Genomic DNA, 26,837 nt, shown 5'->3' with positions numbered 1-26,837 from the left:
GTTTTTCTGGAACTCTCTTGCTTTCTCCATGATCCAGCGGATGTTGGCAATTTGATCTCTGGTGCCTCTGCCTTTTCTAAAACCTGCTTGAACATCTGGGAGTTCACGGTTCACATATTGCTGAAGCCTGGCTTGGAGAATTTTGAGCATGAATTTACTAGTATGTGAGAAGAGTGCAATTGAGTGTTAGTTTGAGCATTCTTTGGCATTGCCTTTCTTTGGGATTGGAATGAAGACTGACCTTTTCCAGTCCTGTGGCCATTGCTGAGTTTTCCAAATTTGCTGGCATATTGAGTGCAGCACTTTCACAGCAGTATCTTTCAAGATTTGAAATAGCTCCACTGGAATTCCATCACCTCCACTAGCTTTGTTCATAATGATGCTTTCTAAGGCCCACTTGACTTCACATTCCAAGATGTCTGGCTCTAGGTCAGTGATCACGTTATCGTGACTCTCTTGGTCGTGTATATTACTCAGCCACTAAAAAGAATACATTTGAATCAGTTCTAATGTGGTGGATGAAATTGGAGCCTATTATACAGAGTGAAGTAAGCCAGAAAGAAAAACACAAATACAGTAATACTAACACATGTATCGGAGAAGGGAATGGCAACCCACTCCAATACTCTTGCCTGGAAAATCCCATGGACAGAGGAGCCTGGTAGGCTGCAGTCCATGGGGTCGCGAAGAGTCAGACACAACTGAACGACTTCACTTTCTCTTTTCACTTTCATGCATTGGAGAAGGAAATGGCAACCCACTCCAGTGTTCTTGCCTGGAGAATCCCAGGGACAGGGGAGCCTGGTGGGCTGCCGTCTTTGGGGTCTCAAAGAGTCAGACACGACTAAAGTGACTTAGCAGCAGCAGCAGCAGCAACGCATATGCATGGAATTTAGAAAGATGGTAATGATAACCCTGTATATGGGTCAGCAAAAGAGACACAGATGTATAGAATAGTCTATTCGATCTGTGGGAGAGGGTGAGGGTGGGATAGTTTGGAAGAATGGCATTGAAAGACATATATTATCATATGTGAACCAAATCGCTAGTCCAGGTTTGATGCATGATACAGGGTGCTCAGGGCTGGTGCACTGGGATGACCCAGAGGGATGGGATGGGGAGGGAGGTGAGAGGGGGTTTCAGGATGGGGAACAAATGTACACCCGTGGCGGATTCATGTCAATGTATGGCAAAACCAATACAATACTGTAATTAGCCTCCTATTAAAAAAAATAAGTTTATATTTTTTAAAAAAGAGTATTCCCTATTTTGTTTCTTGTGAAGTCATCCTAGGCTGGTTCTTTTAATGCAGGTCATTACTCTACTCAAGGTGACCAGCTTTACATGACAAATAAATTGTTTACATATGTCTTTTCATCTTTCCATGCACATACATTCACATATATTGTACATCAGTACTTTCTTGCTTATAGTTACTGGGGCTCCTTTGTAGCTAATTATTTAAGAATTATGAAACGTTTGTGTTCTTAGGAATCCATGATTACCTCTGGTATTTGCTCAGTTTCTTATTTGCATGTATGTGTTATTAACAAATAGTTAAATAGCAAAGTAGAAGCTATCTTCTAATTTTTGCTGTTGTTATTCTCCCTATGTCTAATTTACTACTTAGTGAAGAAAAAATCCTCAGTAAGTGATATTCATATTAGTTTAAGAACTGGCTATCTTCTGTTTCATCTAGTCTGCCATAACATAACTTGTAAGTTCAAAACTGCTGACATATTTACACCAAAATAATGCTTCATTGCTTAGTTTTGTGATTTCTTCTTAGCTCCCTGTTCTTTCCAACCTTCTCTGTTTTTGACTTCTCAATATTCTTGTTTTACTTTGTAATTTGTACACCGTTTTATCTCATTTGTTCTCTTTGTTTATTTTTGATGTTTTTGCTCATTTTCTTTCCATTATTTCTCGCATCTATTTCTAGTTTCAGTGTTAATATAGCCTCCCTGGCAAAGTTCTGGACTCTGAGTTTAGCTTCATGATCCTCCTGGGAAATGACTTAATGTTTTGTTCTAACAAGCTGTTGATACATATTGCTCAACTGAGGATTTGTTAGGGAAGTGCATGCCTGTGACTCCAAGTCCATGATTCTTGTGATTAAAAAAAAAATCCCTCTACTTACTCCCTTATCATTACTCCCATTGTGTCTTTCTTTTGAAGGTTGGAAGGTCTCTGGTCAGAAATTTCTGGAAGACATTTTTTTCCTCTAGAGTTTTTCAAATCAGACCTTTAGAAAACAAGCTCAATAGCTTAGAGACTATAAATGTTTCTTACAGGTTATCTCTTTAAAATTGTTTATTTTGGAAGCCAATTTGCTAGTCCACAGATAGCAGTATTTAGTTGTAGGATTTAGGATCACAGACTGTGTGTGGTACTACTAGGTTCAGTTTTCTAAAATCACATTGGCCTTCAATTAACGTTCAACCTTACTTTAGAGGTTTAGGTCCCCCATAAATGTTTCATGTAACTGGAGCCTTTGGGACGTTCTGTCAATTTTCCCAGATGGGTATTAATTTTTTAACAATCGGAGTATAATTGATTTACAATATTATTTTCAGGTGTACAGCACAGTGATTCAGTATTTTTACAAATTACACTCCACTAAAAGTTACTATGAGATAATTTCTACAATTCCTTGTGTTATACATCCTTGCTGCTTATCTATTTTTTAATTTTTATTTCATATTGGAACATGGTTGATTTACAGTATTGTGTTTCAGGTGTATGTAAAGTGTATCAGTCATACATGTACATGTATCTATTCTTTTTCAAATTCTTTTCCATTTAGTTGTTAGAGAATATTCAGCAGAGTTCCCTGTGCTATACAGTAGGTCCTTATTGGTTATCTATTTTAAATACAGGATATACTTGTCAAATCTATCTGTCCTCCCCACCCCCGCCACAGCCCCAGTAACCATAAGTTCATTCTCAAAGTCTGTGAGTCTGTTTTTGTCTTGCAAATAAGTTCGTATCATTTTTTTAGATTCTGCATCAGATGATAAGCAATATCATATGATATTTCCTTTCTCTGTCTGACTTACTTCACTTAGTATAATAATCTCCAGGTTCATCTATGTTGCTGCAAATGGCACTACTTCATTCTTTTTATTGGCTGAGTAATATTCCACATATATATGTACCACATCTTCTTTATCCATTCATCTGGATGCTTCCATGACTCAGTTATTGTAAACAGCACTTCAATGAACATTGGGGTGCATGTATCCTTTGAAACCATGTAACTCCCTGGATATATGCCCAGGAGTGGGTCATATGGTAGTTCCATTTTTAGTTTCTTAAGGAACCTCCATATTGTTCTCCATAGTGGCTTACACCAATTTACATTCCCATCAACAATGTAGGAAGGTTTTCTTTACTCCACCTTCACAGGAAACCCTCCAATACTAGCAGGTAGATAAGGCCCAGTCTCTTAAGAGTTCACTGCTTTTTTTCCCGAGTCCTAATGTGCACTAGATTTTGTGTGCGCCCTCTAAGAGTGGAGTTTCTATTTCCCCCAGTCCAGCGGAATTCCTGTGGTCAGACCCTGCTGGCCTTCAAAGTCAAATTCTCTGGGAGCTCCTCCTGTTGCCAGATCCTGTGGCTAGAAAGCCTGACATGGGGCTCAGGAATTTCACTTCTGTAGTATAATTATTTTCCAGTTTATGGGTCACCTGCCTGGTGGGTATGTGATTTGATTTTATCATGGTTGTGCCCTTCCTACCATCTTATTGTGGTTTATTCTTTGACTTTGGATGTGGGTATCTTTTTTGGTAGGTTCCAGCATTTTTTGGGTCAATAGTTGTTGAGCAGTGAGTTTCAATTTTGTTGTTTTTGTAAGAAAGGGTGAGTTCATGTCCTTCTATTCTGCCATCTTGCCAGCAAGTCTCTGGTCGTTGCTTATCTATTTTATACATAGCAGTTTGTATCTCTTAACCCCATACCCCTAATTTGCCCCTGCCCTTCCCTCTCCCCTTTGGTAACCACTAGTTTGTTTTCTATACCTGAGTCTGTTTCTTTTTTGCATATATATTCATTTGCATTAATTTTTAGATTCCACATACAAGTGATATCATATAGTATTTGTCTTTCTCTGCCTGATTTATTTCACTAAACATAATATTCTCTAGGTCCATTCATGTTGCTGCCAATGGCAGAATTTCATTCTTTTTAGGCTGAGTAGTATTCCACTGTGTATGTGTTTGTGTGTGTGTGTGTATAGTGTGCCTTCTTTATTCATTCTTCTCTTTATGTGCATTTGTATTGCTTCTATGCTTTGGTTATTGTAAATAATGCTGCTATGAACATTGGGGTGCATGTATCTTTTCAGATGACTGTTTTTGTTTTATCCAGATATATGCTTAGAAGTGGAGTTTCTGGATCATATGGAAGCTTAATTTTTAGTGTTTTGTTTTTTTTTTTATGAAACTCCATACCATTTTTTATAGTGGCTGCACTAATTTACATTCCCACCAATCGTGTATATAGGTTCCCTTTTCTCCATACTCACCAACATTGGTCATTTGTAGACTTTTTAATGATAGCCATTGTAACAAGTGTGAAGTGATGTTTTGATTCATATTTCTCTAATAATTAGTGATACTGAGCATCTTTCCAGGTGCCTGTTGGCCATCTTTATGTCCTCTGTAGAAAAATGTTTATTTAGGTGTTCTGCCCAAATTTTTATTGAGTTGTTTATTTTTTTGATATCGAGTAATATGAACTGTTTATATACCAGATGTATATTCACTCTTAACTGATGGTGATCATAAGAATTATATTTTTCATACTGGAATCTTTGACAGTACCATAACCCTAAAGGGACCTCTATTACTCTGTTGTTTAAAGTTTTCTATCAACTAATTTTAATTTCATCTACACTCATTTCCCACATGACTCTGTTCTGAAAAATGATTTTAACCAAATTTAATGATTTCTGATTTTCCTATTCCAGGAATTCTCTCAACTCTATCTGATAATTTAACTTAACTTTAACTAAATTATAATCCTCCATATTAGCCACTGTATATAATCTTTCATTCTTTAATACATGTGAAAGGGTAACAAAACATACCAGGGTTAACTCTATCTATTTCCAGTTTGCACAAATATTGGATTATATTTTCTTCAGCACTTTTTTGACCATCTTTATCACAGACAATACAAGTATATGACATGAAAACAGTAGAAACTATATCTCTGATGTCAGATATAAACTAGTTGGTAACATATAAAACAACTATGAAAATCAAGCTTGTCTTATTTGCATATATTCTCATAAGTATAGAATTTATATTCCTTTCATTAAAAAGATTTGATGATGTTTAAACTGCAAAGACATATATTTTTGTGTGAAAAATTTCAAACACAAAAGCATATAAAAGAGTATATATAAAATAAAATTTTATACAAATATGGAACTTTTGTATACAGAATAGTTTAATTTGTTCTGCAACTTGATTTTATGATGCATACTATAGATGCCATTCCATATCAGTAAACTAGATCAATGTTATAATTTTTCTCTTTGACTTAGACATACATTTTTTCAGCTTTATTGAGGCATAACTGACAAAAATGGAAGATATTAGGTGTATAATATGATGATTTGATATATGCATTCATTGTGAAAGAATTTCCACAATTGAGTTAATTAAATTCTATCAGCTCACATATTTAACTTTAATTTTTTTTCTTGGTGAGAACATTTAGGTTCTACTTTGTTAGCAAATTTCAATTATATAATAGAGATATTGACTATAGTTACCATATTAGACATTAGATCTGAAGACCTTACTAATCTTATAACTGAAACTTTGTACCTTTTTATTCAGTTCAGTTCAGTTCAGTCTCTCAGTCGTGTCCGACTCTTTGCGACCCCATGAATCACAGCACGCCAGGCCTCCCTGTCCATCACCAACTCCTGGAGTTCCCTCAAACTCATGTCCACCGAGTCGGTGATGCCATCCAGCCATCTCATTCTCTGTCGTCCCCTTCTCCTCCTGCCCCCGATCCTTCCCAGCATCAGAGTCTTTTCCAGTGAGTCAACTCGTTGCATGAGGTGGCCAAAGTATTGGAGTTTCAGCTTTAGCATCAGTCCTTCCAATGAACACCCAGGATTGATCTCCTTTTGAATGGACTGGTTGGATCTCCTTGCAGTCCAAGGGACTCTCAAGAGTCTTTTTATTTAACCTCATTCTATTTCCCCTATTCCCCAGCCCTGGCAACCACTTTCTATTCTCTGTTTTTGCATTTAACCTTTCTTAGATCCCACATATAAGTGACAACATGCAGTATTTGTCTTTTCCTGTCTGACTTATTTTATTTAGCATATTGTCCTCCAAGCTCATCTATGTTTTCACAAATGACAGGATTTCCTTCTTTTTGTAAAAGTCCGAATAATATATAATATAATACGACATTTTCATTATCCATCCATCCATCGATGAACATTTAGATTGTTTCTATACGTTGGTTATTATGAATAATGTTGCAATGGAAGAGGAGTACAAGTATCTAGTCATGATAATGACTTTGTTTTCTTTGGATATAAACCCAGAAGTGGGATTGCTGGATCATGTGGTAGTTCCAGTTTTAATTTCTTGAGGAATCACCATATTGTTTTCCATAGTATAGAAATTTATATTACAACATAGTATGCTGCTGCTACTGCTGCTAAGTCACTTCAGTCGTGTACGATTCTGTGCGACCCCATAGACAGCCGCTCACCAGGCTCCCTTGTCTCTGGGATCCTCCAGGCAAGAGGACTGGAATGGGGTACCATTGCCTTCTCCGACAACATAGTATAGGAATTTATAATTTAAATTTCCATCGACAGAGTACAAGGGTTTCCTTTTCTCCACATCCGTGTCAGTATTTCACTCTTGTGTTTTTGATAAGACATCCTAATGGGTGTGAGGCGGTTTTGGCTTTCATTTCTCTGACCATTAGTGATGTTAATAATCTTTTCATGTACCTGTTTACATTTGTATGTCTTTGGAAAAATGTCTATTCAGGTCCTTTGCCTCTTTTTTAATTTGAGTTATTTGGGGATTCTTTTCCTTGCTATTGAGTTGTATGAGTTATTTATATATTTTGGATATTAACCCTTATCAAATATGTGGTTTGCAAATATTTTCTTCCATTCTGTAGTTTTTAATTTTGCTGATTTTTTTTTCTGTGCAGAAGCTTTTTAGTTTAATACACTCCCCTTATTTAATTTGCTTTTGTTGCCTTTGCCTTTGGTATCATTCCAAATTAGAGTGCTTCCTCTTGAGTAAGGACATAATATATTTATTTGGCCATGTTTATATTGTTAATATTAATATAACTGGAACTTGAACTTCCAATGTTATGATCTTTCTCACTATGCCTCCAGTATTACTTTATCCCTTATTTAGCAAGATTTTATTGATTATTACTACTGCAGCCCAAGGGTTACAAGAGTTGGACATGACTTAGCATATGAGCAATAACAGCAACTATTGTTATATAATGTGTCAGATACTGGATATAAAAAAGATAAAGAAAATGGGCTCTAACCTTGAGGAGCTGTCACATTAGTGAGGATGATACACAAATAAAAGTATAATTTGATCTGTAAAGTACAATAATAGGCATAAGCACTGAATGCTTCATGGAGGCTTCAGTTCATTTCAGTTCAGTCATTCAGTTGTGTCTGACTTTTTGTGACCCCATGGTCTACAGCACGCCAGGCTTCCCTGTCCATCTCTAACTCCTGGAGCTTGCTCAAACTCATACACATCGAGTCTGTGATGCCATCCAACCATCTCATCCTCTGTCATCCCCTTCTCCTCTTTCCTTCAATCTTTCCCAGCATCAGAGTCTTTTCCAATGAGTCGGCTCTTCACACCAGGTGGCCAAAGTATTGGAGTTTCAGCTTCAGCATCAGTCCTTCCAATGAATATTCAGGACTTATTTCCTTTAGGATTGACTGGTTTGATCTCCTTGCAGTTCACGGGACTCTCAAGAGTCTTCTCCAACACCACAGTATAAAAGCACTAATTCTTCAGCACTCAGAATGAGGGGAAAAAAGCTTTCTTCTTACCCACCAACTTTCCTTTATTTTGACCATGAGTTTGTGAAAATGCACATAATGCTGATGGAATGGAGAGCTTTGTCAGGTACCAAACATAAAGCTGATAGTATTTTAGCTATTTTAGTCAGTAGAAAATAGTGAAATAATTACCTGTCAATAAAGTACAATGATACATTTATAATCAATGCCAGACCTTGCAGCTGATATGGTAAATATTTATTGAGTGTTTACTATGTTCCAGAAACTGTTCTTGGTGCTTGGGGCACACCAGTAACCCAAAGATCCCTGATCTTCTGCAACTTACAATATAGAGAAGAGGGACAGACAATGAATATAAACAAACATACAAATGATATGGCATATTATAAGGTGATGTGCTGTGCTTAGCTGCTCAATCATGTCCGACTTTTTTGACCTTATGGACTGTAGCCCGCCAGGCTACTCTGTCCATGGGGATTCTCCAAGCAAGAATACTGGAGTGTGTTGCCATTTCCTTCTCCAGGGGATCTTCCTGAGCCAGGGATCAAACTCAGGTCTCCCAATTGCAGGCGGATTCTTTACCATCTGAGCCACCAGGAAAGCCCAAGGTGATAAGGACTATCAAAGTCCTTGTAAGGTGATAAGGACTGTTAAAAAAGTAAAGAAAATATAGAACAGATAAGAGGGGGGGATGCTGGAGGTAGTTTGCACTTTTAAATAGGATCATCATTGAAAAAGTAATATCTGAACAAAATCTTGAAAGAGGTGAGAGCTGGCTAAGTAGGATGTCTAAGGGAAAATCATTCTAGGCATGGGACCATCCAGGGCAAAAGCCTGTAGGCAGGAATATGACTGGAATATGTACTATGTGTACATATGTGTTAGAGGAACAGCAATGCTGCCAATTTGGTTAGGGTGAAATAAATGAAAGAGAGTAGTTTGAGAGTAGCCCAGAACAGTAACAAGGAGTCAGACAGTCTAAAGCCTTTCAGGCTATTTAAAGGACTTTGGATTTTATTCTGCATTAAATCAGGAGCTAATGAAGAGTTGAGGAAAATTGTGACCTGAAGGAAGACCACATAAAAGGCTATTGCAGTAATTCATGCAACAGATTATAGTAGTTTAGACTAAGGAAGCGATGATAGTGATGATAAGTAGTCAGATCCTGGATATATTATGAAGGTGGAACCAACAGGACTTGGTTGGTTGAAAGTAGGATATAAAAGAAAAAAAAAAAAAAAACAGACAAAGACAACTTCTTGTTTTTTTGGTTCCAGACAGTGGGAGGCTAATGTTCTATGAACAGTTTGCTGCTGCTGCTAAGTCGCTTCAGTCATGCCTGACTCTGTGCGACCCCATAGACGGCAGCCCACCAGGCTCCCTTGTCCCTGGGATTCTCCAGGCAAGAATAATGGAGTGGGTTGCCATTTCCTTCTCCAATGCATGAAAGGAAAAGTGAAAGTGAAGTCGCTCAGTCGTGTCCGACTCTTCGTGACCCCATGGACTGCAGCCTACCAGGCTCCTCTGTCAATGGGATTTTCAAGGTATGGCTAAAGGTAGAACATGTCTGGGGAGAAGATGTGTTGAGTTTATAATATCTATTAGTCATTCAAGGAGAGATGTTGAGCAGGTCCTTATATATGTGAGTATGGAGTTCAGGAGAAAGGTTGAGGTTGGAGAAGCATGTTTGGGAGTTGACGGTACACAGACATTGGTCTTAAATAATGAGGCTCATTTTGATCATCAAGAATTAATCGTGTTTAAGTTATGACCAGATCAATTTGAGTAAACTGAACAGGATGAGACCAGAACATTTGATCTGTTTATTCACTGTGATCATGAAGGCATTAAGCAGAATCTAGGGAAAGTTGTCCCATCACTGACAAAGTTCTGTTATGAGTTCTTTCAAATAGGTTAAAATATGGTGTTACTAGGTTAAAATATAGTGTTAACGAGTCTAAGGTCTGAATCCTCATTCAATCCAGTGTGATTCCTTTAATGGGGAGTCAGCTGAGGAAAATGCTGTTTTAGCACCATCACTTGGATTCATCTTTCTTGTCACTTTTATAAACATGTGCTACAAGTTATAAAAATGTGGGATATAGTTGTTTCAGTGGCAACTCATAAAAGATCTTGCCTAAGGAGAAAGTCATTTATCATAGAATCATTTTTATAAGGTCAACTGGAAAACTTCAATAATTATCATCACGACTACTAAATTATCTAAATATTTTTAATGTAAAAAGTAATTTGGAGTCTGAATTATTTAGATAATTATGTGTGTATGAATATACAATCCTTTTATTTGCAAGGATCATCTACTTTTTACACAGTAAAATCTAAAGTAGTATGTCCACATCATAAAAAGATTAAATGGTTGTAAATTATTTTCCCAAATTTCTCATTTTCCAAAATAAATATTTCATCAGAAAGTATATTTTCGGGTGATTTATGAAAACATGTGAATGGAACAGAGACTTAAAATATTTTTATTGCACTTAAAAATCTAGTTGAGTTTATCCCATCTTTCCTGTTATTTTTTTTAACTTCATTATAAATAGTCCAGGTTTCATTAGATATTTTACAACTCCCAGCTTAGACATAACTCAGTATTCCTAGACAAGTATTTAGTTTTGGCCAGTTATTATTTCACTGCTAAAGTAAAATTGTGACTTACTGAAGCTGATCTCTTTTGGGAAAGGAGAGCTGTCTTTCAGTCTCTTCACATTTTTAGAGAGAAAGGGGCTTCCGTTGCCCGTCTCTGCAAAGGGAGGGACAGGAATAAGGACTTGTACTTCCTTTCTACCTCCCTCCTGCCCTACTGTATCCTCTCCCTAGGAGATAGGATACAGATCCTCTCCCTAGGAGACAGGATACAGGGAGATATCCTCTCCCTGTTCAGACATTGGCATACATTGCGCCGGGTTATAGGTAAGTGGGGCTGGCTATCCCACAAAAGCTAGAAACGGATTCCACTGTCTTTTCATCTGTCTGTCTCATGGAGCAGAAAGGAGGAGCTAGCAATTGCTAGGTAATCCAATCTTTGTGCAAATCTATTAGTCAGAAGGTGGGAGGTGTAGAGAAATCGCAGGATTTAGGCATCAAATCCCACCATAAAGACTAAGCCTCTTTCAGATTGTGAATTTTAAGAAACAATCTGCATAAATTATTTTTCTTCAGTTGTTTATCCCCATTGATTATAAGGGACAGGTCATGAACCATAAGTTCTATTGGAACAAGGGCAATTAGTGAAGAGATTTGGCCTCATGACCCAGTGAATTTTTTGACCAAAAGAGAAGAGCAAAAAGTAGATACATCATGAATGATAGATTTCTGATATTTAGACTTGCCAACAAACACTGCTCTAAGATGGAACTGTTCTCACTCAAAACAGTCAGAGGTGGTCTGGTCAGTTGATTGCTTGTTACATTTCACCTTAATTAAGTTAAAAACATGGCTAGGTAATTAGAGACTATGTGTTTTTCTATTGATTATTTCCTTGCATTTTGTGACTAAACTAATAACAATAACTTTTCATGTATTTATTCTGATATATAGCTTTTATTTTTCATTTCTGCTGATTGACATTCTATTCATCTGATAGTGTCCCTTAGAGTGTAAAACCCTTCAGTGGCTCCTCATGTGTATAATACAATAAAATTAAAACTTTTAAATTTAGGCACTCTTGGCTTTTAACAAAATTATTTATTTATTTTAATAGGAGGATAATTACTTTACAATTTTGTGATGGCTTTTGCCACACATCAGTATGAATTGGCCATAGACATACATGTGTTCCTTCCATCCTGAACCCCCTCCCACCTCTCTTCCCCACCCCATCCCTCTGGGTTGTCCCAGAGTACAGGCTTTGGGTGCTCTGTTCCATGCATTGAACTTGCACTGGTTATCTATTTTACATATGGTAATGTATATGTTTCCATGCTATTCTCTCCAATCATCCCACCCTCTTCTCCCACTGACTCCAAAACTTCATTCTTTATGTCTGTATCTCCTTTGTTGCCCTATATGTAGGATCATCGGTATCATTTTTCTAGATTCTATATACGTGCATTAATATACAGTATTTGTCTTTCTTTTTCTGATTTACTTCCCTCTGCATAATATGATCATATGCCTGTGTGTCTTCCTTTAGAAAGCCAGCTTAGACATCATCAGAAGTAATATTTTCCCATGTCTTTCTTCCTACTTACTTGCTCCCTTTTTTCCCCATGTCTTACCCAGGGCTCCATGTCTTTGGCTCTGTGATTGGACATAGTCTCTATTTATGGCCTTCCTATCATATTTTAGAAACTAGTTTAGACTCCCTTCTCTGGCTTATAAACCTTGCTCCTCTGCTTGATCTTTTTTTTTTTTTCTTCACTTTCACACTATACATTTTATTTTTCTTTTCTTTTTTACTTTATATTATTGTATTGGTTTTGCCATACACTGACATGAATCTACCACGGGCGTACATATGTTCCCCATCTCGAACCCCCCTCCCACCTCCCTCCCCATCCCATCCCTCTGGTTCATCCCAGTGCACCAGCCCCGAGCATCCTGTATCATGCATTGAACTTGGACTGGCGATTCGTTTCACATATGATAATATACATGTTTCAATGCCATTCTCCCAAATCATCCCACCCTCGCCCTCTCCCACAGAGTCCAAAAGACTGTTCTATACATCTGTGTTCTTTTGCTGTCTCATATACAGGGTTATCGTTATCATCTTTCTAAATTCCATATATATGCGTTAGTATACTGTGTTGGTGTTTTTCCTTCTGGCTTACTTCACTCTATAATAGGCTCCAATTTCATCCACCTCATTAGAACTAATTCAAATGTATTCTTTTTAATTTCTGAGTAATACTCCATTGTGTAAATGTACCACTGCTTTTTTTTTTTATTTTACAATATTATATTGTTTGGTTTTGCCATATATTGACATGAATTCGCCCCGGGTTTACATAAGTTCCCCCTCCTGAACCCCCCTCCCACCTCCCTCCTCCCTTTATCCTCCCTCTGGGTCATCCCCGCACGCCAGCCCTGAGTATCCTATAACATGCATCGACCCTGAACTAGTGATTTGTTTCACTTATGACAACATACGTGTTTCAATGCCATTCTCCCAAATCATCCCACCCTCACCCTCTCCCACAGAGTCCCAAAGACTGTTCTATACATCTGTGTCTCTTTTGCTGTCTTGTATACAGGGTTATCATTTGCATCTTTCTAAATTCCATATATATGCGTTAGTATACTGTATTGGTGTTTTTCTTTCTGGCTTACTTCACTCTGTATAATAGGCTCCAGTTTCATCCACCTCATTAGAACTGATTCAAATGTATTCTTTTTAATGGCTGAATAATACTCCATTGTGTATATGTACCAAAGCTTTCTTATCCATTAGTCTGCAGATGGACATCTAGGTTGCTTCCAGTGCTGCGAAGAACAATGGAGTACATGTGTCTCTTTCAATTCTGATTTCCTCGGTGTGTATGCCCAGAAGTGCGATTGCTGGGTCGTATGGCAGTTCTATTTCCAGTTTTTAAAGGAATCTCCACACTGTTCTCCATAGTGGCTATACTAGTTTGCATTCCCACCAACAGTGTAAGAGGGTTCCCTTTTCTCCACACCCTCTCCCGCATTTATTGCTTGTAGACTTTTGGAGAGCAGTCATTCTGTCTGGCATGAAATGGTACCTCATTGTGGTTTTGATTTGCATTTCTCTAATAATGAGTGATGTTGAGCATCTATTCATGTGTTTGTTAGCCATCTGGATGTCTTCTTTGGAGAAATGTCTGTTTAGTTCTTTGGCGCATTTTTTCATTGGGTCATTTATTTTTCTGGAATTGAGCTACAGGAGTTACTTGTATATTTTTGAGATTAATTGTCAGTTGCTTCATTTCTATTATTTTCTCACATTCTGAAGGCTGTCTTTTCACCTTGCTTATAGTTTCCTTTGCTGTGCAGAAGCTTTTAATTTTAATTAGGTCCCATTTGTTTATTTTTGCTTTTATTTCCAATATTCTGGGAGGTGGGTCATGGAGGATCCTGTTGTGATTTATGTCGGAGAGTGTTTTGCCTATGTTCTCCTCTAGGAATTTTATAGTTTCTGGTCTTAAGTTTAGATCTTTAATCCATTTTGAGTTTATTTTTGTGTATGGTGTTAGGGAGTGTGCTAGTTTCATTCTTTTACAAGTGGTTGACCAGTTTTCCCAGCACCACTTGTTAAAGAGATTGTATTTTCTCCATTGCATATTCTTGCCTTCCTTGTCGAAGATAAGGTGTCCATAGGTGCGTGGATTTATCTCTGGGCTTTCTATTTTGTTCCATTGATCTATATTTCTGTCTTTGTGCCAGTACCATACTGTCTTGATGACTGTGGCTTTGTAGTAGAGCCTGAAGTCCGGCAGGTTGATTCCTCCAGTTTCATCCTTCTTTCTCAAGATTGCTTTGGCTCTTCGAGGTTTTTTGTATTTCCATACAAATTGTGAAATTATTTGTTGTAGCTCTGTGAAAAACACCATTGGTAGCTTGATAGGGATTTCATTGAACTTATAAATTACTTTGGGTGATATATTCATTTTCACAATATTTATTTTTCCAATCCATGAACACGGTATATTTCTCCATCTATTAGTGTTCTCTCTGATTTCTTTCACCAGTGTTTTATAGTTTTCTATATATAGGTCTTTTGTTTCTTTAGGTAGATATATTCCTAAATATTTTATTCTTTTCATTGCAATCGTGAATGGAATTGTTTCCTTAATTTCTCTTACTGTTTTCTCATTATTAGTGTATAGGAATGCAAGGGATTTCTGTGTGTTGATTTTATATCCTGCAACTTTACTATATTCATTGATTAGCTCTAGTAATTTTCTGGTAGTCTTTAGGGTTTTCTGTGTAGAGGATCATGTCATCTGCAAACAGTGAGAGTTTTACTTCTTTTCCAATTTGGATTCATTTTATGTCTTTTTCTGCTCTGATTGCTATGGCCAAAACTTCCAAAACTATGTTGAATAGTAGTGGTGAGAGTGGGCACCCTTGTATTGTTCCTGACTTTAGGGGAAATGCTTTCAATTTTTCACCATTGAGGATAGTGTTTGCTGTGGGTTTGTCATATATAGCTTTTATTATCTTGAGGAATGTTCCTTCTATTCCTGCCTTCTGGAGGGTTTTGATCATAAATGGATGTTGAAGTTTGTCAAAGGCTTTTTCTGCATCTATTGAGGTAATCTTGAGGAGACAATAGTTGAAAATTTCCCTAAAATGGGGAAGGAAATAATTAACCAAGTCCAAGAATCCCAGAGAGTCCCAAACAGGATAAACCCATGGTGAAATACCCAAGACACATAGTAATCAAATTAACAAAGATCAAACACAAAGAACAAATATTAAAAGCAGCAAGGGAAAAGCAACAAATAACACAGAAGGGGATCCCCATAAGGATAACAGCTGATCTTTCAATAGAAACTCTTCAGGCCAGGAGGGAATGGCAGGGCATACTTAAAGTGATGAAAGAAAATAACCTACAGCCCAGATTACTGTACCCAGCAAGGATCTCATTCAAATATGAAGGAAAAATCAAAAGCTTTACAGACAAGCAAAAGCTGAGAGAATTCAGCACCATCAAACCAGCTCTCCAACAAATGCTAAAGGACCTTCTCTAGACAGGAAACACAGAATGAGTATATAAACTTGAACCCAAAACAATAAAGTAAATGGCAACAGGATCACACTTAACAATAATTACCTTTAATGTAAATGGGTTGAATGCCCCCAAACAAAAGACAAAAACTGCTGAATGGATACAAAAACAAGACCCCTATATATGTTGTCTACAAGAGACCCACCTCAAAATGAGGGACACAAACAGATTGAAAGTGAAGGAATGGAAAAAGATATTCCATGCATATAGAGACCAAAAGAAAGCTGGAGTAGCAATTCTCATATCAGATAAAATAGACTTTAAGACAAAGTCTGTTAAAAGAGACAAAGAAGGACACTACATAATGATCAAAGGATCAATCCAAGAAGAAGATATAACAATCATAAATATTTATGCACCCAGCATAGGAGCACCGCAATATGTAAGACAAATGCTAACAAGTATGAAAGGGGAAATCAACAATAACACAATAATACAGGGAGACTTTAATACCCCACTCACACCTATGGATAGATCAACTAAACAGAAAATTAACAAGGAAACACAAATGTTAAAGATACAATAGACCAGTTAGACTTAATTGATATCTATAGGACATTTCACCCCAAAACAATGAATTTCACCTTTTCCTCAAGCGCACATGGATCCTTCTCCAGGATAGATCACATCCTGGGCCATAAATCTAGCCTTGTTAAATTAAAAAAAAATTGAAATCATTCCAAGCATCTTTTCTGACCACAATGCAGTAAGACTAGATCTCAATTATAGGAGAAAAACTATTAAAAATTCCAACATATGGAGGCTGAACAACTCACTCCTGAATAACGAACAAATCATAGAAGAAATCAAAAAAGAAATCAAAATATGCATAGAAATGAATGAAAATGAAAACACAACATCCCAAAATTGTGGGACACTGTAAAAGCAGTGCTAAGGGGAAGGTTCATAGCAATACAGGCATACCTCAAGAAACAAGAAAAAAGCCAACTAAATAACCTAACTCTACACCTAAAACAACTAGAAAAGGAAGAAACGAAGATCCCCAGGGTTAGTAGAAGGAAAGAAATCTTTAAAATATGGCAGAAATAAATGCAGAAGAAACAAAAGAGACCATAACAAAAATCAACAAAGCCAAAAGCTGGTTCTTTGACAGGGTAAATAAAATTGACAAACCACTAGCCAGACTCATGAAGAAACAAAGGGAGAAAAACCAAATCAATAAAATTAGAAATGAAAATGGAGAGGTCAAAACAGACAACACAGAAATACAAAGGATCATAAGAGACAACTATCAGCAATTATATGCCAATAAAATGGACAACTTGGAAGAAATGGACAAATCTTTAGAAAAGTACAACTTTCCAAAACTGAACCAGGAAGAAATAGAAAATCTTAACAGACCCATCACAAGCACGGAAATAGAAACTGTAATCAGAAATCTTCCAGCAAACAAAAGCCCAGGTCCAGATGGCTTCACAGCTGAATTCTACCAAAAATTTAGAGAAGAGCTAACACCTATCCCACTCAAACTCTTCCAGAAAATTGCAGAGGAAGGTAAACTCCCAAACTCATTCTATGAGGCCACCATCATCCTAATACCAAAACCTGACAAAGATGCCACAAAAAAGAGAACTACAGGCCAATATCACTGATGAACATAGATGCACAAATCCTTAACAAAATTCTAGCAATCAGAATTCAACAACACATTAAAAAGATCATACATCATGACCAAGTGGGCTTTATCCCAGGGATGCAAGGATTCTTCAATACCTGCAAATCAATCAATGTAACACACCACATTAACGAAAACTAAAAACCATATGATTATCTCAATAGATGCAGAGAAAGCCTTTGCTTGATCTTAAGTATTTGACTTGTGGCTTTTTCTTGTTTCCAGCATTTCTGACAAGTCTCTCCACAATGAAACTACTCAATGTCTATCTCATTTCTCCCCCTGCCTCCCTGCAAAAGGAGGTGCTTGGGAAGCATGGAATTTATAAAGTGAGTTCTTTGGAAGCTCTTAATGGCTAGAGCCATTACTCTAAGCACTATAAAGAAGACTTACCAAAAGGAATCATGTTTGGGTCCTTTGACCAGGCCATTTCTTTTCTGGACAGAGCTGGAAATACACAGAATAAAACCTTACACGTTAACCCCCTTTTGCTCACATCCTTGTTGACCAGCTCCTGGATGTTAACACCTCTATTTTTCATGACAGAGACAATGAGGCTATAATGTAGACATGATAACACAGATCCTCTCCTGAGGTTAGATACTCTTACTTGAATTGTAATTCCAGTAGCCATGTATGGATGTAAGGGTTGGACAATAAAGAAGACTGAGTGCCAAAGAATTGATACTTTCAAATTGTGGTGCTGGAAAAGACTCTTCAGTGTCCCATGGACAGAAAGGAGATCAAACCAGTCGATCCTACATGAAATCAACCCTGAATACTTATTGGAAGGACTGATGGTGAAACTGAAGCTCCAATACACTGGCCATGTGATTTGAAGAGCTGACTCATTGGAAAAGACTCTGATGCTGGCAAGACTGAAGGCAAAAGGAGGAGGAGGCAGCAGAAGATGAAATGGTTAGACTGAATCACCGACTCAATGAACACGAATTTGAGCAAACCCCAGGTGATAGTGAAGGACAGGGAAGCCTGGCATGCTGCAATCCATGGGGTCACAAAGAGTCAGACATTGCTTAGCGACTGAACAACAATATGGATTTCGTAAAAAGGCCCTCAATCATCCATATATGATTACTTTGCAGATAGCTCCTTTTTTGTTATTAATTTTATGTTAAATTGAGAAGGGAAAGAAAGGCCAGTATTCTGGCCTGGAGAATTCCATGGACTGAACAGTCCATGGGGTCACAGAGTCAGACTTGACTGAGGGACTTTCACTTTTAGTTCCCTTTGTGTTAAAGGAATACCCCTGCAGCAAGCTATTAGGGATTTTTGTGGTCTTCTAAGGTTTCAGACATGCTAAAATACTTTTTAGAATCAACATGATACCTGTGATTGTATAGTATTACAGCTAGACTGAGTGAGAAGGAGCATACCATTATTTAAAACTAAAAATAAGGGGAAAATAGTAGTAGCTTTATAGACTATACTCTATTATTGAATGGGCTGTTGTTGCTTCAGATAGTTTTGTGGCTTTAAATAAAACTGCCAACATTTGTTCTCAGCTTGCTCTCTCCAACAGCTCCTGCCTTGGCTCCATCCCATAATTGTTCAAAAGGGGCTTCATAAATAAGTGTTGTGTAATGGCACTGGTATGTGTTTTGGGACTCTAGGATATTATTTCTTAACCTCTCATCATATTTCATTACAGACTTTGATTTTTAGAAAAGCAGTGACCCCAGTGAAGTAGCTCCCAAAAGCAGCTCTGACTATTCCAGTCTTGGCAAAGCTCAGGGCAAGACCTCAGTGTGAGAACCCAGAGGTGAGCTCACAGAATTGGCGAGCAGGTGGCTCTGGAGCTGGGGTGGGGTAACAACGGAGATACAGACTATAAGCCTGTGGCTGGAGTCCTGTGGCCAACATGGGGAGGAACACTCACTTCTAGAAAAGCAGAGGCAGTAAATAAGTGCATGACTTTTTCCAGCAGCGCTGACTTGCTGGAGCTTATGAAATCATGCTGAATGAAAAACAAAATAAAGTCTATAAAAGTACCCAAAACACAAAGGAGCCAAACTAACTTTCCAGTTACAAACAGGTCAGTTTGAGCCAGTTGGCTTCCACCTCAAGCAGTTCCCTGCAGCTCTAATTAACTGCTGCTCTTTCCCAACTCTTAAAGACATACAATAGTATTTCTAAAAAATGCAAGATGAGGAAGAAAAAGGAAACTTTAAAATGTGGCTCACTAGATACTTGCTTGTGAATTCTGTGCCCAAATTTCAATATAAGGAAAAAACCGAAAAGCTGACTTCATTTCTTCATCTCCACTCTTCCCAGGTTAATGGTTCATACTTTTGGAAAGTAAGGATGGGATCTGGGGCAAGAAGTTTATATTTTTGTTGTCTTTTTCTATTGATATCCTTCTTACAAAGTGATTGAGAAAAATCAACAAAATATTATTTAATCTTAGAAATATGTTTTAGTTTAGTGTTACCTGAATGTGCCAGCAAAACTAAGTAGAAGCCAAATGCTTACCGGCCTCATTACAAAACAGAGCAACACATTACTAGGCTCTCTTTTCTTGGCTAAGACTTTACCTAGCATCCAGCACGTTGCCTTTGGCACATAGTTGGGGAGACTGAAATCTGAGCATAATTGACTCTCAGTCTGTAAGTCTCATTTTCTTGGCTCTGTCCCACAGGCACCCTACGCTCATCTACTGCTCCTCCATTACTCTACTAAACTTGCCACCATCTCTCTACATATTAGAGTTTCTGTAAATTCACACTTTCCATCTTAACGGCCAGAACATACAAATACTTTCCAATTGACACCAATCTTAGAGAGACTTAAAAAAAAAAAAAAAAGACTGGATGGAAGGAGTAAAAGTTGCAAAGATTGACGCTTAAGACATTTAAAACTTAAATGGGATAAAGATCAAATTCCTTCCTGACTGTATAACTCTCACTACCATAGTTAGTGGCTGGGTTTTTTTTTTTTTTTAAACATACCTTATTTGTACACTTCTGGGACTCATGTAGTATTTCAAATGACTGGGAGCTTGTTTTTGTGTTGGGACAATGTCTAACTTTGGTGTGAAATACTTACGTGCGAAGAGGTATCAGGGATCTCTTAAGAAAACCCCACAACAAAAGCCAAGATTAAACACTTTTCTTTTCCACTGGCTTCCCATGTCTAACTGTAGGTAGATCAAATGCTTGCTAATGGGACATTTTCATCAAAGATAGCTCTGGAATCTGGGATCTGGATTATATTTAGAGCTGGCTCAAATATATTTTGACTCAAGCTCCTACTCTGAAACCTGAAAAATGCATCCTACTGGTATAGGCTATCAGGGAACATTGAATGGTGCTGCAAAAAGAAATTGATTTGAAGGAAAACAAACAGAAAAAAATCAGCTGATATAATGAGATATGCAATAAACAGAAGCAAGTCTCAAGTGTCTATAAATTCTCCAGCTGCTGAGTGATCCATAGGTAATATTATCTCTCTCCTCAGGTACCATCACTAGAGAATAAATTCTCATATTTTAGGGATCAATTAGATCATTGGTTTACACTTGCTTTCATACTTCACCCCTTTTGATGAAATTCTACTGTGAGGGCTTCTGTTAGAATTTCTGATGATGCCAGCTCTACTGTATATTTCGATTTCTTAGATCTCCACCCAAGGATGAATCCTATACTTTCCCCCAAGCAATATACATTCTCTGTTATGAGGGCAAACAATTCTGTTATGAGGGCAAACATCTCAAGCTCACCAAGGAGATTTCACTTTTTCCTCTAGTTTTTAGCCAGTTTTATTCTCTGTCCTTTGTCACTTGTTGCCTATCTCCAAAACAGACTTCATAATCTCTTTAGATCCTGTCCCATAAAGACAGATTTCTATACTCCAAGAGACATTGCTTTTCCCTCAAGACCTCTGGTTTAACTGGCTCATATCATCTTTTCTCTCTTCTCAGTTGACATTTGGAGATGTTATTTGACCAGCCCACAGTATAGTCATGGATTTGGAGGTATAAATTTGACCAACTCTATACCAAAGATTTCCAAATCTAGTTCACTAAGCCATAGGTTTCCCTGAACCTCATGTTCATATTATATTTAGTGTAGCAGATGCTATCGCTGCCTCACTCATATCTCTTTGGCATTTATCATCTATATGCTGAAGGCTACTTCCAGGAAACTTTCTGACTGCAAGAGAATGTTCTTCCTATGCATGTGGCAAGTGAGCAGATCTGGAAAAGTTAATGACTCCAAAAAGAGCTCTCAAAGAATGCAGGTGGAGCTTTGATGGATGATAACCCTAGCTTCCAACCTTGAGGTTAACTCTAAGGCATGTTCTATACCATCTTCTAGAGTTGGACCAATGGTGCCAAACTTTAAATTTCCCCACCAACAGTAGTTATAACTGCCTGGACAAAGCACATTTTATAGGCTTTCTTCCCTTTCCTACCAACCTATTGGTATTTTCCAGGACCACTTCCAAAATACACCACATGCCTTTGAATTCTTGTCTCCGAGTGTATTTATAAGCTTATGAGTTAAGCTAAAGCAAGGCACCTAGAAAACTACATGACTTTTTACATGGCTATTTCTCTGTCAGGAATCTCAAGAATAATTCATCCAAAATAGCTTTATTATCTTCTTTCAATCTGCTGTTCTCTACTGTGCTCAATTTTCTATTCATCAAATTCTGAAGCTCAAATTCTCTCAAAGCCAGTCTGTCCCGAATCCTGTATCAATTATACCTTGAGAATATTTTTCAAATCTATCCCTTTTCCTTCATCCCCACCACTGCTGTTCCAAGTCAAGTTCTTACCATATCTTTACTTTTGCTGTTTGTTATATAATCAGTTACCTATTCTCCCTGCCTCCAGTTCATTTTTGGAAATGAATCAGAGGACAGTTTGACTGATGTCTAGGCATTTGGCAATTATGAGAAAGTCAATACAGAATATGGACAAGGCTTACATGGAAAACTGTTGAAATTTCATATATTTAGATTTTGAAGAGTTTGTAGGTCACAGAAATGGGAATGTCCAATAGTTTGTGGAAAATGAGTCAGGGGATCATGGAGTTATGCTGGTTTAGGAAATATACATGTATATTTGAAATCATTCAAATATAGGCTATTATCCAGAAAGAGCATACAGAATGAAAAAAGAAAAGAGCTAAAGGCAGAATTAGAGGAATACTGACTTTTAAAGGTAGAAAAATAGGATCTTGCAAAGGAAACTAGGGAAGGACAATATGAAAGACATTAGGGAAACCATGATAAAGGAGGGAAAGCAAGATGTTATGAAAGACAGAAGGAGCTACAAAATTTAACTCAGCATGAACTTCTCAATGAAACTGTCCCTAGTCATCCTATTTAAAATAGTATCCCTCTCTCCACTATCAAGAATACCACATGCCTCTTCTCTGTGTTATTTTTTTCCAAAGTACTTTTTACCATCAAAATTTCTAAATATTTTTATGTCATTTTAAAACATTTCATTGAGGTATAGTTGATACACAAGAAACTGAACTTATTTCATGTATACAATTTGGTGAATTTGGAAATATGCATACAAACGAGAAACCATCACCACAATCAAAGTAATAGTCACATCTGCCACCTCCAAAAGTTCCCATACCCTTTTTGTTTTTGTTTCTGATAAGAACACTTAATGTGAGAGCAACTCACTTAAAGAATTTTATATAAAGTCCTATTATATAGTACTGTTAACTGTAGGCAATATGTTGCATAGCAGACCTCTAGAACTTATTTATGTGAAAAACTGACATTTTACATCCATTCAACAAAAACTCCCCATTCAATCAACCCGTAGGCCTGGCAACTACTATTCTATTTTCAGCTTCTGAGTTTGACCATTTAAGGTACCTGATATAAATGGAATGATCAGTATTTGTTCCTTTATGATTGGTTTCTTTCATTTAGTGTAATGTCCTCCAAGGTCATCCATGTTGTCACAAATGGCAGGAATTCCTTCTTTCTTAATGCTGAATAATATTCCATTCTAAAAATACAAAACTCTTGTTTCAATGAAAGTGAGAGTATAGATATATCTTTAAGATCCTGATTTCAATTCTTTTGGATATATATCCCAAAGTGGGAATGCTGATTCACATGATAGTTTCATTTTTAATTTTTTGAGGAAACTCCACACTAGTTTCCATAGAATCGTCACCATTTTACATTACCAACAATACTGCACAAGGGTTCTGATTTCCCAACATCCTCCCCAAGACTTGTTATCTTTCAGTTTTTTTTTAGTTATCCTGAAGAGTGAGAGGTGATATCTTATGGTGGTTTTGATTTGCATTTACCTGAAAATTTGTGATGTTAAGAACATGTTCAAATGCTAGTGCCTATTTGTGCATTTTCTTTGGAGAAATGTCTATTCAAGTCCTTTGCCAATTTTTGATTTGGGTTATTCAACTTTTGCTATGAGTTAAAGAAGTTCCTTATATATTTTGGATTTCAGTCCCTCATATACCAGAGAAGGGCATGGCAATTCACTCCAGTATTCTTGTCTGGAGAATCCCCGTGGACGGGGAACTTGGCGGGCTACAGTCCATGAGGTTGCACAGAGTCGGACATGACTGAAGTGACTAAGCAGACCTCAAATATATGGCTTGCAAATATTTCCTCTCATTTCATTTGCCTTTTCATTCTGTTGATTGTTTCCTTTGTTGTGTGGAAGTGTTTTTTTTTTTCCTCACTTGCAAACCATGCTTTATTGAGGTATCTGAAATGTACAGTGTTTTAGGATCTCTTTATAGCTCACAGTAATTTTCACCACATAGTATATCAGTGTCAGTTCTGTTAAATAAACTGTCTAGAAAGGATCTTGTATCTTGTTGCTCATCATTTTTCAATGGAATAGAACATCCGACTTATCTTCTTTTTACCTCGGTGAAAACGGAAATCACAATCATTCAGTGAATTCATTGGCACCCATTCCGATCACATGTTAGATAAGGATTTTGTTTAGCTTTATCTGATGTAATCACATAGTAACATCACCAATTTATAGTATAGAGATATTTATCTACCCAGGGTTAAACACTGACCTTCTTTATTCAAATGATTTGTCAGTTTTTAATTTTTTTAAAATTTTGTATTGGAATAGTTTGAATAGGCTCCAGGAGTTGGTGATGGACAGGGAAGCCTGGCATGCTGCAGTCCATGGGGTCACGAAGAGTTGATCACAACTGAGTGACTGAACTGAATTGAACTGATAGTCGATTAACAATGTTGTGATAGTTTCAGGTGAACAGCAAAGGGACTCAGCCATACATATACATATATCCATTCTCCCTCAAATTTCCCTCCCATCCAGGCTGTCACATAACACTGAGCAGAGTTCCATGTGCTGTACAGTAAGTCCTTGTTGGTTATGCATTTTAAAAACAGCAGTGTGTGTTCATTCCAAACTCCATAACTATGCAGAAGTTTTTTTTTTTTAATTTGACATAGTCCATTTTTCTATTCTTGCTTTTTTGAGTTGTTCTTTGAGTGTTATATCTAGGAAACCATCACCAATACCAATGCCAATAAATTTCCTTTCTTTTCTTCTAGGATATTTGCAGTTTCAGGTCCACACTTAAGTTTTAATTCACTTTTGGTTGATTTTTATGGATGGTGTATGGTAAGAGTACAATTTCATTCTTTGCATATGGATATCCAGTTTTCCCAGCACCATATACTGCAGAGAGTATTCTTTCCCCAGTCTGTATTCTAGGCACCCTCATCAAAGATTAGTCAATCATGTATGTGCAGACTTATTTCTGGGCTTTCTAACATGTTTCATTGGTCTGTATGTTTGTCTTTATGTCAGTATTCATACTGATTTAATTATTGTTGCTTTGTAATATATTTTGAAATTAGGAAATGTGATGCTTCCAGCTTTGTTATTCTTTCTCATGATCACTTTGGTTATTCTGAATCTTTTATGATTCCATTTGAATTTTAGCATTGTCTCTTTTTCTGTCTCTGTAAAAAATGCCATTGGGATTTTGAAGAGGATAGCATTGAATCTGCTGATCACTTTGGTTAGTATGGACATTTTAACAAAAGTAAATCTTCCAATCTATGAACAAGGATGTATTTCTATTTATTTATTCTTTAATTCCTTTCAGCAGTATCTTACAGTATTCAGTGGAGAAGTCTTTTCTCTCCTTGGCTAGATTTATTCCTAAATATTTTGTCCATTTTGATGCTATCATATATAAGATTGTTTTCTTATTTCCTTTTCTGATAGTGGCACTAGTGGTTAAGATCTCACCTGCCAATGCAGGAGACATAAAAGACACAGGTTCGATCCCTGGGTGGGGAAGATCCCCTACAGGAGGGCATGGCAACCCACTTCAGTATTCTTGCCTGGAGAACTTCATGGATAGAGGAGACTGGTGGGCTATAGTCCATAGGGTCGCAAAGAGTCGGACACGACTCAAGTGACTTAGCATGATAGTTTGTTGTTAGTGTGTTTTTGTATGCTGATTTTGTATCCTGCAACTGAATTCTAACAGGTGTGTGTGTGTGTGTGTGTGTGTGTGTGTGTAGTCTTTAATATTTTCTAAGAAGATCATGTTGCCTGAAAACAGAGATAATTTTATTTAGGTATTTTCAATTGGTATGTCCTTTATTTATCTTTCCAGACTAATTTTTCTGGTTAGGACTCCCTTTATGTTAAATAGAAGTCACAAGAGTGAGCATCATTCCCTTGTTTCTGATCTGAGAGGAAAGCTTTCAGTTTTTCACCACTGAAGATGATGTTAGCTTTGGGTATTTGACATATTCCCTTTATTATGTTGAGAAATGTCCCTGTATTCCTACTTGGTTGAAAAATTTTTATCATGAATGAATAATTGATTTTATCAAATCCTTCTTATGCATCTATTAAGGTGTTCATGTGATTTTTATTATTCATTTTTTTAATGTGATGTATCACATTATTTGACTTTCATATGTTTTCATATTATCCCTGGAATAAAGCCTACTTGGTGATGGTGCGTGAGTTTTTTCATGAGCTGTTGAATTCGGTTGGTTGGTATTTTGTTAAGGATTTTTGCTTCTACATTCATCAAGGATATTGGCCTATAAGTTTTTTCCTGAAGTGCATTTATCTGACTTTGATATCAGGGTAATATTGGCCTCATAAAATACATTTGGAAATGTTCTCTCCACTTCAGAGTTTTGGAAGAGTTTGGGAAGGATTGATGTTAATTCTTTAAACATTTGGTAGAATTCATCTGTTAAGTCATTTGGTCCTTGACTTTCCTTTGTTGACTCATTTTTGATTACTAATTCAATCTTTTTACTAGCTATAGGTATGTTAAGAATTTTGATTTCATGACTAATTTGGATATGTTGCATGTTTCTAAGAATTTATTAATTTCTGTTAAGCTAACTAGTTTGTTTGCATACAGTTTTTCATAGTAATCTATTTT

The sequence above is a fragment of the Moschus berezovskii genome, chromosome 4 (genome assembly GCF_049115385.1).
Source record: "Moschus berezovskii isolate FMDL1 chromosome 4, NW_MosBer_1.0, whole genome shotgun sequence".
Taxonomy (NCBI): domain Eukaryota; kingdom Metazoa; phylum Chordata; class Mammalia; order Artiodactyla; family Moschidae; genus Moschus; species Moschus berezovskii.
The sequence above is the reverse complement of the archived record's forward strand: the minus strand, read 5'-3'. Positions refer to the sequence as shown.